Source organism: Vulpes lagopus, chromosome 17, assembly GCF_018345385.1.
Source record: "Vulpes lagopus strain Blue_001 chromosome 17, ASM1834538v1, whole genome shotgun sequence".
Lineage (NCBI taxonomy): Eukaryota > Metazoa > Chordata > Mammalia > Carnivora > Canidae > Vulpes > Vulpes lagopus.
The window spans coordinates 5755891-5767979 of NC_054840.1; the positions used below are offsets into that span (position 1 = coordinate 5755891).

The window sequence follows — 12089 nt, forward strand, 5'->3', positions numbered from 1 at the left end:
TGATGCTACACAGGCTTGTTTCTTAAGTGGAATGTTTTATTTCATGCTTCTTCCAAACTGCAGGTTGGATAAACAGGGCAGTAATTTACATCAGGGTCTGAGTATAAAGCCCCCGGGGTGAAGTAGCACTCTCTTCCCCCCTTTCCGACTCCTCCTAGGAGCAGTTCCAAGGCATCTGCTGGTGAGGCTGTGGTGCGGGTTATGGCTCGGACTTCCCTCCCTTCCCTGCTAGAGCTGGGCCAAAGCCCTTTGCCACATGAGCAGCCCCGGTCATCTCAGGGACAAGTGCAGGGATGGAACCCGCTTCTTTTTTTCTCACCCCGAGAGGCAGCGGGAGCAAACAGACTTCAGGGCCTGCCCCTACGTACTTGGAGCCTCTCAGAGCTTCCATTAGGCCAGAGAATAGCAAATAATGATCCCCCCCCCATCCACCCACCCCACACAGGACTGAGGTCCTCAGTTCAGGACCTACTTTGGGGTGTAGCTCCTTATGCTCCACAGGGTCCAACCCAGCTGCCAGATTTTGCAGTACTGGGGCTTGAGACTCAGATCCTATTAGCCAGTGTTACTGTATTCCTAGTTCTCACTGCCTCTTGGGGATAACTGCAGGTACTGGGTGGCAGGAGACAGTTGTAATCTGAAACAAAATTCAGGCGTTCCTGGTCTCCTGTCCCTAATACCAAAGACCATCTCAAAGCCAACGTATCTAACGGTGACAATTCCAATTTAAGAAAACTTCTGGTGGGTGCCAAGTTAAACAATGGCACTTGCTATTAACAGGAACGCTCTCAAGCACAAATGTCAGGTCCAAATTATGGAGTTAAACTCCAGGCTCTGCCAACTGGGGGCTTAAGGGGATAGAAACTCATGAGGCTTAGAAAGGTCCTATAGATGTAGGATGGGAGAGGAGGGGACTCACACAGAGTCACAAAAACACCCAGAGAAACCACGCCCACTGGCAAAAAGGAGATAATTATTATATTTGCTTTTGAAAACTGTACAGGCAACTTTGGGTAATGCAGCTATTCTATAAAGAAAAAAAGATGCCTGAATCCTTTTTCCCCCCACTACAATGGATTATCTACCTCATAGATATTATAGCGGTTATTGCAGATGACCCGGAGGGGGGCCGGGAGGGGAAGACAGGGGGGAACTGTACATAAAAGAAAGCCAACTATAATATGACAATCACCCAGACAGCAATCAGTGAGAATTTATAAACATCACACACTCCTAATGTCTAAACTCAACCACACTGTTAATCACAGAGGAAACTGAAGAATGAATAAAGTGAATAAAAGCCACCCTGAACTCTGGCACGGAGCCTCACTTCTCCATAACCAAAGCTGTTGATCCTCTTTCCCCTAGGCCACCGGCTTGCTAAAATCCACGGCCTGTTTTCTAATCCCTACAGAGTTTTATCAGAGGTAAACCAGACTTTATCCTAAGTGGAATATCAGGTAAAGATTCACTGGGGGGGGGACAAGCAGCAGACAGTATCTAAATTCTCATTTCTAGGCTCTATGCACACACAAAGAATAGCTTCATTTGCCTGGAATGCAAGAGATATATTGAAAAAAGTAAGTTATCTCGAGACAGGATAGCGCCCGCTATTTAGCAAGGCAACTGCCAAGCTGGCCTTTAAAATTATCACGGGATACAAACAATTTAGTGCCACAGACTGAAGAAAGGACAAGAGAAAAAGCAAGAAGGGGATTTATAAAAGAATGAAAAGCACGGATGCAAAACGTAAAACTTAGGATCCATACTAGTATCTTTTTGGTCATTTCCCAGTGATGGGTGCAGGGCAAAGAGAAGTAGAGAGTTTTCCCAATACCAGTGCCAAGTCAAGTATTCAGGTCATAAACTGGGAAAACCACACCTCCCGAACCATTGACAGTTAAAGACTGAGTGGAGCCAGAAGGCTAGGAAGGCTTGCTAGGCATCAATCATTCGATCAATCAGCTCCTGAAAAGTGAGTCTCCACTGTTTTGACTGGTAACCCAAACAAACAGTACAGGTCCTCCAGTTAAGCAGGTGTGCCTCAACCCCACCGCTTGGAGGAGGCAAACCAGACACCTGACAACTTTGTAAATGGAAGGAAGACATGAAGCAATAAACGTGGAAGGCCTATTACACCGACAGTTAACTCGGGAGACCAAAACGGACTCTATTCGTAATGACTGCGGATGGAAAGGACACCTCTCCTTCATGATAGAGCAGGCTGGCCACAACTTTATTTTTTTCTTAGGGGTGTGGGGCTATGGTTTATGACAATACTGTGTACACATCACAAGGTGAGGTGTTAAGGACATACGGAAGCATTCAGACCTGATACATCCAGAGATACTCAGCCCTACTTTGAGATCTTATGTGTAATTTTTGTTTTATTTCCCCCCTTTCTCATTAGAGCAATACCGTAAACCACATCCCCTTGCGTTTCAGGACCATATCCTAAATGTGCTGCCTTACATCTTCCCTGGGCTAAGAAGCCAGATTGCTAGTCATGTACACACACGGAAGAGGAATGATCCCTGTGGGGTCATTGAAGCTCCCCTACGTGCTTTCAACCATTTTCCTTGATCATTTGCTGATTATCAGCTCTAAGGGAAGCTGAGTGGCCAGATGGGTAATCCCTGGAAAACTGAGCTATGACTGTTTTTTGTTATAGTCAGAAAGTCTCGGGAGAAACCACCCTGACAAGACCCTTATTTTCCTGGTCTGGGTTCCTTCTCCTCTAGACAGATGTGTATCTGAGCTGGCCAAATGGATGCCAGAACTCATGTATTTTATTCAAGGCTGTACCACAGTCACATTGTCCCCCTCGCACACAACCGAGTTCTTGCAAGGACCCCCTTCTTTAGACCCCACTAGCCTTCACACATGAAGAATAAACAAGGGCCGTAAAACTAACACGGATTAAAAAATGGAAAATAGACGACCCCTACTACAATGCTTTTTTTCCCCTCATTCTCTGAACTTTTTTATCCTCCCCACCACTACCACCTACAGAGCTCCTATTCTTCATTTTGTTCTTTATACCCATACTTCCATTTCAAAGAATTTGGTAACAACCACAGGCCTTCACAACCTCTCCCCCTAACCACACATCCGAACACTAAAACCACAAATGCTTCATGCCCAGTCCGTTCTAGTCTTGACTGACAGGGGTGGGACGCCACGTGAGCACTTGTGGTTACCTTCCCCCTCTCCTACAAGAGCAAGTCCTTTGCCATCACCGTTACCTGCTAGCAAGGCCCAGCATTAAGAGAAGACATCCCGAGCTAAGGGCAGGCAGGGGTGGGGGCTGGGCCCTCTGAGAAACAAAATGAACAGATCCTCACTGTTAGTAAGACATTTAACTCCGTCCAAATATGCCCCAAAGCTTTTAAAGAACACCTTATTTTAAAAGACTGTTACAAAAGGTCTTCAGTTTTTACATTACTCTAGGCAACTGGCTTATTACTTTTTCCTCGTATTTTGCTTCCCCTACTCCAAGTCTAAAAAGGTTTTCCATGGTATTTTGGCCCGAGCCTATACCAAGAAACATACTGGCCAAATTCATGAAAAACCTGATTCTCAGGAGAGAACCGCAGATCCATTTCCAAAGGCCAGAGAAAGCAATTATATACCAGGAAGCTTTTCTAACTTGAAAAAACCAAAGCCCTAATCACTGCTAGGAGAGTTTTAAGTCATTGGACCTGGCCTTCAAATTAGTAACAAAATGTCCCGGTCCCTCACTCCGTGGGCCAATGACCCAAATTTCCTTACATTAATTCAAGATGTGAATTAGCAGTACAGTACCCAAATTAGTTTCAGATGACAAGAGAAAAAGAAACGTTAACACCACCAAAAGGAACAAAGTATAACCATCAGAACCGAACAGGCCAGCCCAGCTGCACGCAAACGAGGGGACTCTCCCTGTTAAATCTCAACTCAGCACTGAGGCACAGGCTCCCCAGCTCGCTTTACGCACACTGTGATGTGGTTTTTGACTGACTTCTAGACTATCCCAGGAAGTGTCTAAAAAGGCAGATGCAGGAAGAATGCATCTGATCTGTGTTAACTTTTTGCTTCCCTTCTTCAGTTTAAAATGCACTTTCCGAAACCAAACGGGTTCCTTGACGAAAGGGAAATTGATGGGAACCCATCGATTACAGGAAGCTTTTATATAGCGACCGGACGAATAAATAATCTAATAAATATTAATTATCTTTAAAATTCATACCAAAGATAACCGGATTCCATAACGTTTGTGCGTTTTCCAACAAAATACACGTGAACCAATCCCATTTGCATAATCTAAACAGCAGGTGAACATTTTGCTGGCAGCATGCTGGTTCTACAGCCTGAGAAAAATACGGTCATGGGCACATTAGCAAAATCAAAGACTGATTCACACTTCAAGAAAATTTCCTTCTCGACTAAAAATATCAATTGATTTCTAATAGCGAGAAGCTATCGTGGGCTTGGTTTCATAAAACTGTCACAAACGTATCAGGTAAAGGTTCTAGCAATTTATATAATAGTAGTAAGGGGGGAAAAATCTTTTTCCTGTTGCAAAGGCAAAAACAAAACAAAACAAAACAACCCAGCAGTAGTCAGAAAGACAACAGGACAAACTTCTCAATCAGAGAAACCAGGGGTTTTGCTTTGCTGGGTTATGTGTGGGGCACAGGGGTTTGAGAGGTTACTGAGAAATTACTGTATTCTCTTTTAAAACAATGTAACTATTAGGCAGCTAATGCTTTATGAGTGATTACAAGTTTCTAAATGGCTTCCAACATAAAACTTATAAGTCTAATAAAAATTTATTATGACAAACGTTTGTGCAGCTGATTTGCACTTGTTTGCACCACAGCTGTAGGAACAAATAAAAATGCAGAAAAGTCAAATTTTGACAAGAGAATCACAGAGCATAGAAAAAAAGAAACAATAATTATGTTCCTGAACCTCCTCTCATAGCCATGGCCTTTATGCACGTATGCCAATAGGCATGAAGACTGACAGCTCCCTAATGTGTGGTCTTCCTTTGTAAGCTCTATGAGCAAGATTTAGAAAGACAAGGGGCGGGGTGGGGGGGGGGATGGAGAAATGAGGAGAGAGGAGGAAAAGTTAGCTGTACACATTCCTACAACCACTGTAATGTCACCATTATCGTTTGCTATTTTATTCTCCTCCTCAAAAAACTCTTTCCCTAGTGCTCCACGCTGGGTTTAAAATACCTTGACTGGTATTTCAAGACCTAGAAACTGAAAATGCCTGTCATTTCTGGCCTTCTGAGCAAAACTAGAAACAGCTTTCTAATGATAACTATGGACACACCAACAGCAACATGAGGGGGAGAAAAGGATTCAAACAAAATACTGTGCAATCATCTTTACCTCTGAAATTGAGAAAAATCTGCTCAATCAACACACATCTGTTTTAAACACTTGCCCACGACAATGAGAGCAGAGCTTTTCTTTCCCTTCCCAGCAACATGAAACCAGTGCCCTGCGCCTGGCTCTGCCCATGCAGGTTAGCCTGTGGCCATTTATGAACCTGGACACGAGAAAACTGGGGTGGTTTTAGTGCTTTTGCTTGCACTCACCTCTCCGATACTCTGTGAGCTGGGAAGGTGCTTGGGTACAGGTAAACATACTCTTCTTTTTTGGGGTTTTTTTTTTTTTTGAATAATTTGATTTATTAAAAAAAGAAAAAGACATGGAGAGGGACTAAAGAATTTGATCAGATTTTTCACAGCCCCTCTGCAATCAAGAGCTCAAAGGACTAGTGAATTGTGGTAAACAGCATTACAGTAGAGCGACCCCAGGACTGAGTATTGCAAAATCTGAGTTTTAATCCAGGGTTTGACCATTTACTCTGAATTTGACTTAATTTCTCCTTTTATAAAATGACAAGATTAGAGATTAGCCTTTAGGGTTCCTTTCTGCTCTTAACAGACCATGTTTCAAACACCATTGCCAACTTAATACACATTAAACTCAAGCTAGGAAAAGTTTACTCAAACTCTGAAAACCTATAGTTACTCTTACTTATAAAAGTAGAACCTGAGCCTTCTGCATAAAAGAGAGGAAGAATCTAAGTAAATGTTGGAAAAAGAATGTATTGAGCAAATAGTGATGGTAATCACTGTGTTTTTATGCCAATGAAATCTAATTTTACAGCTGAGTTCCACACAGCTGTGGAAGAAAGACTCTTGCCATGGCTTGCCACTTGAATGAAAGAAGGAGTGGTGATAACTGCTCATGCAGAAAAACCTCTTGAGACATGAGCAGTACCTGGAGGTATGCACCCAGCTGGTCGGTTGAGGCACAAATTGTCTGGAATTTGTCTTCTTGTCTGATATGGGTTCATTAGCGAAGTTAAATCACAGTTGTCTAAAAAAGTTCTCAACCTTAAAAACACTCTTGCTTTTTGCATCCAATTATAAACACAGGATATTTAGGTACAGCGTTTAAATCCACAAAAGAAATCCTAGGAAATCGAGTTTGGATTCAAAACACCACCATGTTGCTGCTGCCCCAGATTAGAATATATAATGGTTTATGCGACAAATAAAAAAGAATTGTCCATGGTGGTCTGGGGAACAAGGAGGGATACCAAGTAATCTAATGTAGGCCCTGCCTTCAAGAGTACCTAGATGCTTTTTCTGTGTGCTTTTAATTTGCTTTGTTTAAATGGCAAAGCATAGCCATGTCCGAACTCAAATTTACTATACAGAAGGCACTGTTTTAGTGGGGGCGGGGAGAGAGGTGTCTATGTATCTAAGGATTATATGTAAACATTAGAGTCATCTGAGACTACTTTTATAATTCTCCATAAATATTGCTTCCATAGCACCCAATTCCCAAGATGTCCCAAATCTTTAAGGAAACCTAAAACCTGAAGGGGAAAAAAATTATGTCATGTATATTTACAATCTCTGGACCTGAGATCCATATCCATGTATATATAAGTAACAACTTGGTTCTGCAAATATTAACTAAAAGGAAAAAGGGCCCACCTACCAAAAACAAAACAAAAAAAAACAGTTGACCAAATGTTTGTTTGCTTTGTTCATTGTTTTTAGATGATGTTTAAAGAAGTTTACAGGTGTAATTAGACATTTTTACTAGAACACCTCAACTCTAGCTACAGTCCGCACAATAAATCTGACATCCCAAGGATGATAGTCTAGCACCTACAAGGAAACATTCCAAAGCTATGAGCTCTTTTTTACACATATATCTAAGCTAATTTTCTCATATACTTTAGCCATGGATGAGAATAACTGAAAATATGTATTTTCAATGACATTTGGACTGTGCAGTCATTTCTTTATATCCCTTTCTGCAGAACTTTGAAGGAAAGTCTAGAAAACTACAGGCCAAGAATGGAAAGGTCATTTCTCAAGGCCCCTTCAGTTCCAGGCCTCACTCCCCTCCCCCCACAGCCCCACCCATCTATCTCCCAGCTGCCAGAGAAGGTAGAAAGAGATGAGAGGGAAGTCAAAGACATGCTCCCCTCCCCAGGACCAGAATCTCACTCCCCACCCAGCTCTGGGGCACGACCACCTGCCTGGAACCCCCACAGCACTGCCTGTCATCTGTGGTACTCCTGCACAGGTTCTCTGCGTCTCAGTTTCTTCGTCTGTAATATGGGTTCCTTAACACAACTTCTATATTCTCCTTAAAAAAAAAAAAAAAAAAAAAAAAAAATGTGCCTTTACTACTCTGTTTTCAGATACATATCATGAATTACATTCACTCTTGTGAAACCACTGAGTATCTAACAGCCATGCCTAACACCTTTTATTTGGGGGGAAATGTATGTTACACGCACCAAACCACTGACTGCTTTCTGGAAGACAGAGGAGCTCTGACCAATGCTCTTCCTTCAGCCTGGTGGGGCAAGGGCAGTGGGTGAAGCATCTGTACATTAACGCTCGTCCAGCCTCGTGATTTCCACCTGAAGTAGGAGGCGTTCTCCTTTGCCAGATGCATCAGCCAGTGAGTACTCAGCCCAAGGGGACTCAAACAGAAAGCGACCGTAGGAGTCATTGCTCTTAGCCAGCTGGTTATAATATTCAAGAATCTCACAACCAACACAGAACTGGAAAAGCCAATGAAGAATTCATAGGTCTTAAAAATTAGATAATGACGGTGTTTCCCAATGTACATCATTGTTGAGTCGTGTTGTGCACCTACAACTAATAGGCTACTCTGTGTCAATTCTTTTTCCCCCTTTTTTATTTTTATTTTTTTTAAGAGTTTATTTATTCATAGAGACGCAGAGAGAGAGAGAGAGGCAGAGGCACAGACAGAGGGAGAAGCAGGCTCTATGCAGGGAGCCCGATGTGGGACTAGATCCCAGGTCCCCAGGATCAAACCTCGGGCTGCAGGCGATGCTAAACCGCTGCACCACCGAGACTGCCCTTCCCCCTTTTTCAAACTGAACAAGCACAGGATACAAAATTCAAAAAGTAACTTTCAAAGACATTTGATGAAAGTACATTTCTCTCCTGTCCATTCAGCTGCTTCCCTACACAAAGGCAACTCTGAGGGTTTTTTTGTGTAACCTTACCCAGATGCAGATTTTAACAATTTTTAAAACCTTTTTAAAGCAACTTAAGGAAGGTTAAGCAAATTCACTGTATTATCATGTAGTCTAGGTGGTTAAAACTTAACCAGGGAGGAACAACAACAAAAAACCCCTGCATAAATCAGATTTTAAACTCCTGAAGGGATATCCTCCTCGGTGATTTTTAATGAGATGGGCCCTGACTAAATACAAAAGCAAAATTACTTTCACAAGGGAAGGCAGCTTAGCAAGTTATTGAGGAGGCTGTTAGAACAAGGCCTTTGCTACAAAGGGTCTCAGGATTCCATTATTTTCCATATCTCAAAAGGACTTAATTGAAAAATACCTTCTAGGGGCACCTGGGTGGCTCAGTGGTTTAGCGGCTGCCTTTGGCTCAGGTCATGATCCCAGGTCCTGGGATGGAGCCCCCCCCCCCCTCCGACCCCGCAGGGAGCCTGCTTCTCCCTCTGCCTGTGTCTCTGCCTCTTTCTGTGTCTCTCATGAATAAATAAAGTCTTTATTTTTTAAAAAAACTCTTCCAAAATAGCATCAAACAAAAGGACCTAAACAAAATTATCATCCATTTGTTGCAACAAATATTTATTGAGCACCCACTATATGCCAGGCACTGAACTAGAATTCTAGGATTCTAGAAATACAAGCATGGGGTTAAACAGCATACAGTGAAACATTATACTCAGTAAATCCACACTGGACACTTCTGATGAAACAACACAAAGTCAACAGACCTCCATGCTCTATGAAACCTTTCATCTGAGATAAGCTCCAGTGTCTAAATTTGGTTTCCCAGCTGTGGCCTCTTTTCTAGTCTTAAGTGTTCCAGAAGATGAATTTGTCTTCAAAACATGCCCCCTACACCTCAATCTTCACTTCTGATCAGCCAGAAGGATACTCAAATTATTTCTTTAATCAGCTCATATAAAATTCAACCGTGCTTGTTTTATAAACTCAGTTTTGTTTACTGATAAAGATGTCATGTAACACATTCATTATAAGGAAAACAATCTGCACCATTAAAAATCATTGATGTCTTGTCTGACTTATTCTTAAATACGTATTTAAAGATTTCTGACATTTCATTACTAACCGTAGATGCTGGTTCAAATTTTTTTTTTAATATGATTCTTTTCTTCACCTCTGTGGGAAGGAGGTGGGTGTCAATGAGAGCACAGTATATGATACACTGAAAATCAGTTTATAAGCAGGGTGTTATTTCTGAAAAAAAATCACTACAATTGATGACATTCATATAAGCAGCTTAGTATTTCACTTAATGTGACTGAACATAAAGCAAACACCAGGTGTTTCTTAAACCTTATAATGTACTGAAACAGAAAATTCACATGAAATGACAAACCTTGGATAGAAACAAATTAGCAGGTGTAAAGATTTCTGTAAGAGAACACCCATTTACAATTTCAGAATTAGCCCATTACTATAAAATTTTAATATGAGATAATGCACGCAAACCACATTACTAATTCAAACTAATATTTTAAAAACACAGAAATGTGGAATTCTTTAGGAAAAAAAAATTTCTTTTCAAGGGGGGGAAAAAAACCCTGTCACATACCACAGAGCATTAAGGAGGCTGGTTTTAACAGATGAAAAGTAATGACTGGTGTACACACATGGTTTTACATGCAAATGGATGAATCTAAATGTTTGTATGGTGCTTGCCTATATTCTAAATATACCCTGTGAATAATGAGGACATCATTAATTAATATAAGTTGTTAAGAAAATGTAAGGGGCAGGATTCATGTATTTAATGAATATATATCTAGGTTCTGCTCTGTGTAAGATACTTTTAAGCTGAAATCATGCAAATTCTAAATCTGAAGAGTCTGTTAACAGACTTCAAAATTTTCCCAACAAAAAAAAATTTAAATTTCAACTCTGATACAAAAGCCGTGTTCTCAAATTTTCATATTTCCCCATCTGAAAATGCATGAAAAACACACCATTAATTCCATTAATGTGACTGAAGAACTCAGAGGAACAGGGAAGGAAAAAGACAAATAACATTTTAGAGTTAGTAATAGTTAGGATCTCACAAACCTCACAAAAGGGTCTTAGGAATGCCCAAGATCCCCCACGCCACACTTTGAGAACCAATGCATCAAACCAAGCTGCTCAGATGTAAAAAGAAGAAAACTTAAATTCACTGTCTAGTAGACAAGGATGGCTGTCCTTATTGTATATTCTGTACATCCACAATTCACCTGACAGAGTCTGAACAAGAAACATATTAACACAAATGAAGAGCTATCCAAATTCTAGCATGGATTTCTCACTCTAGGACTTCATGTTACATTCTTTAAAGCACTTTGGTGAGACAAATTCATTTGGTAAAATCTTGAAGGAAGTAAGAGCAGTAGGCTGGAGGGATAAGAAGATGGAGTCAAGGGCCAGGTCCTCCCCTGCAGGGACAGTTCACAAAGCTAGAGTTCAGGAAGAGGGTAGGACCTGACTCCAATAAATCCAGGTCCACTAGATGGAACTCCCATTCAAACTCCCCTGATCAGACTCACGCCCTGCATTCAAAGCAAATGATCAACTCACACCACAATTATGGAGGACCTGATGGACCAATGCCCAGGTCACGCATCAGCGCCAGCACGCTAGCTTATTAGTTCATTGACCGGCTGGTCTGCTTCACAAGGAGGCTGGTAAAGGGTATATCCTACTGGAAAAATGGTTATTCTTTCCAATGGAGAAGAAAAGTATGGGACCACCGAGTTGAGAGTCCCTTAAAGAAATCCCTGGAATTGTGGCAATAGTTGTAAGAATAACAGCCAAGGCAACCATGATGTGTGCATCTTAAGTCCAGTTTAGAGAAAATAACCATCATTTTGATCTTGGACTTTTCAATGGAGCTGTGAAAATACCCATAAGTTTCCTCAGTTTTCCTCTGGGGCTTGTGCAATAATGATTGATCTTGATGAATTTTTTATGATTGCAAATGAGCTACACTGGAGCCTGTTAAAGGAGGCCCCTGATATTTAAGGGAGAGTTTTCTGTGTTTAATATTTGTTTTCTTTTTAATTTTATTTACCTAACTTTATTAGAGATTGTAATATCCCCACTTTTGATAGAACCTGTATATTCACAGTTCTCAAGTCCTCATCAAGAATCACTGCTCTGGAATATGGTGGGATAAGATGCAAGAACAAAGCAGTTGCATTGAGTTTAGTTTTGTTTGATTAATAAAAGTTTAAATGGTTAAAAAAAAAAAAAAAATCAAGTCCAAGGAACAAAGACAAAAAAAACTGTGTTGCCGTTCCTCAGGAAGAATCATACCCGCTCTAATCTCTAGACCTTCACTTACTGCTCAATGAGCCCATCCTAAACCCAGACTACTTGATCTAGTATTTTCTGGGGTCACTAACTTATTTTCTTTTGCCATGGCCTATTCCGTCTTTCATCAAAGAATCAAAAAAAAAAAAAAGTTTTCTGTTGCCTACGTAGAACTCTTAAAACAAGAAATTCAAGTTTCAAAT

General features: G+C 41.1%; 1 protein-coding gene and 1 pseudogene across 1 annotated transcript in view; one reads left to right on the forward strand and one right to left on the reverse strand.

Moving 5' to 3' along the window:
• The window catches only part of FNDC3B (fibronectin type III domain containing 3B), a 336187-nt gene that overhangs the window by 265646 nt on the left and 58452 nt on the right, over positions 1 to 12089 (reverse strand). The window lies entirely within an intron of this gene.
• LOC121477363 lies at positions 11161 to 12026 on the forward strand (annotated as a pseudogene).